The following is a 1,645-nucleotide window of genomic DNA, read 5'->3' as shown; positions in this document are numbered from 1 at the left end:
GGGAGATCTCTCTCCTTCTGGAAATTCAGACACGGATGCTCTGTTCCAGTTCAGAAGCCATGCTTCCTAACCCGGGTTTTTGGCAGCCCTGGTGTTTCGTTGCTCATTATTCACGAATAGACTTGACTTGGTTTGGAATTAAAGCTTCCATGCAGCAAATCTGGCCTGCAGAGCGGATGGCCGGGGACTTGCCTGTGTGGCTCCAGAACTGGCCCCTTCTCTCTGGAAAAATCCTCTCTGGGAATCTGTGCCAAGACCTGGTGAGTGAGAAATGACTTCATGATGTATCCAAAAATTGCATCTTTTAAGAAACTGTCTTTATAAATGGCATCAGAGGGGGGAGAAAAAAGAGAGAGAGAGAGAGAGAGAAGGAGTAACCCTTTCAGATCAAAAGCATTCTTTCTAGATATGAAGATGTTGGGGCAAAGGGAAGGTCAGTGCTGGGCCCCCGGGGCAGGTTTCACCTGACTTGTGCTGTGCTCTTCCACACGTGCCCTGTCGTGCACACAGGTGGCACACACACACAGCACCCTCCTGTGTGGACGGTTCAGGTCCCCATAATCCTTCTGGGGGGACTGCAATTTTCTAACTCGGCACCCATGGTGTTCTTGGGGTCCCCGACTCAAGCTGTCTCCTTGGTGACCCATGTTATCCTCGGAGCAGGAGGGTGAGCTGCACTCACACCTGGGAGGTGATCATGAGGCAATCCTGGTCCTTCTAAAGCCTTTAAGCTGTGTTTAGTTGCTCAGTCGTGTCTGACTCTTTGCCACACTATGGACTGCAGTCCGCCAGGCTCTTCTGTCCATGGGGATTCTCCAGGCAAGAATACTGGAGTGGGTTGCCATGCCCTCCTCCAGGGGACTTTCCCAACCCAGGAATCAAACTGGGGTCTCCCACATTGTGGGTGGATTCTTTACCATCTGAGCCACCAGGAAAGCCCAAAAATACTGGAGTGGGTAGCCTATCTCTTTCCAGGGGAACTTCCCAATCCAGGAATCGAACCAGAGTCTCTCTCCAATTCTGCTTCTCAGGGTTGGCTTGGTCTTCTGTTCCTCCCTTGGTTGGCCCCTCGTGATGAAACCACCAGAGTGGTTTCCAACAGCAAAGAGATGCTGTCTTCTTTCCCTAGTGGATCAGCTCTGTGGCCTCTGTGGCTTGCACTTCTGATCATCACCATCACAAAAACTTCTTTTAGGTTGCAAACCATCACAGGAGTTGTTCCATTGCTGAAAACACACTTTGATTAGTTCCTCCAGGGAGACCCAAGGTCACCACCATTTTCCTGGTGAACGTCCCTGAGATCCAACTTGCAGAAAGTTACAGAATTAAGGGTCAGAGTGGGATTCTGAATACAAGCCCATCAGATGATATGGCTCCTGCCTGCTTCACTAGGTCATGCTAACTCACCCTGGGAGGGAGGATGGATATTTCAGATAGAGAGGAGAGCTTGAGCTAAGGCAGAGAAACCTTAAACAGGAAGGTATGTTCCAGAAAATGCAAGTTATTCAGCACTAGGGGAGTGAAGTATATGCAGTGGGGGGAATGGAGTGAAGAATTGGGGGGAGAGGGTGATGGGGACTCAGGGACTTATTCTCTGCCAGGAAGGAGCTTGGATAAGCTGTGGTCATGATTTGCTTTGAATCAG

The sequence above is a fragment of the Giraffa tippelskirchi genome, chromosome 2 (genome assembly GCF_054371585.1).
Source record: "Giraffa tippelskirchi isolate mGirTip1 chromosome 2, T2T-mGirTip1v1.2.pri, whole genome shotgun sequence".
Taxonomy (NCBI): Eukaryota; Metazoa; Chordata; class Mammalia; order Artiodactyla; family Giraffidae; genus Giraffa; species Giraffa tippelskirchi.
Note: the sequence above shows the minus strand (reverse complement) of the source record.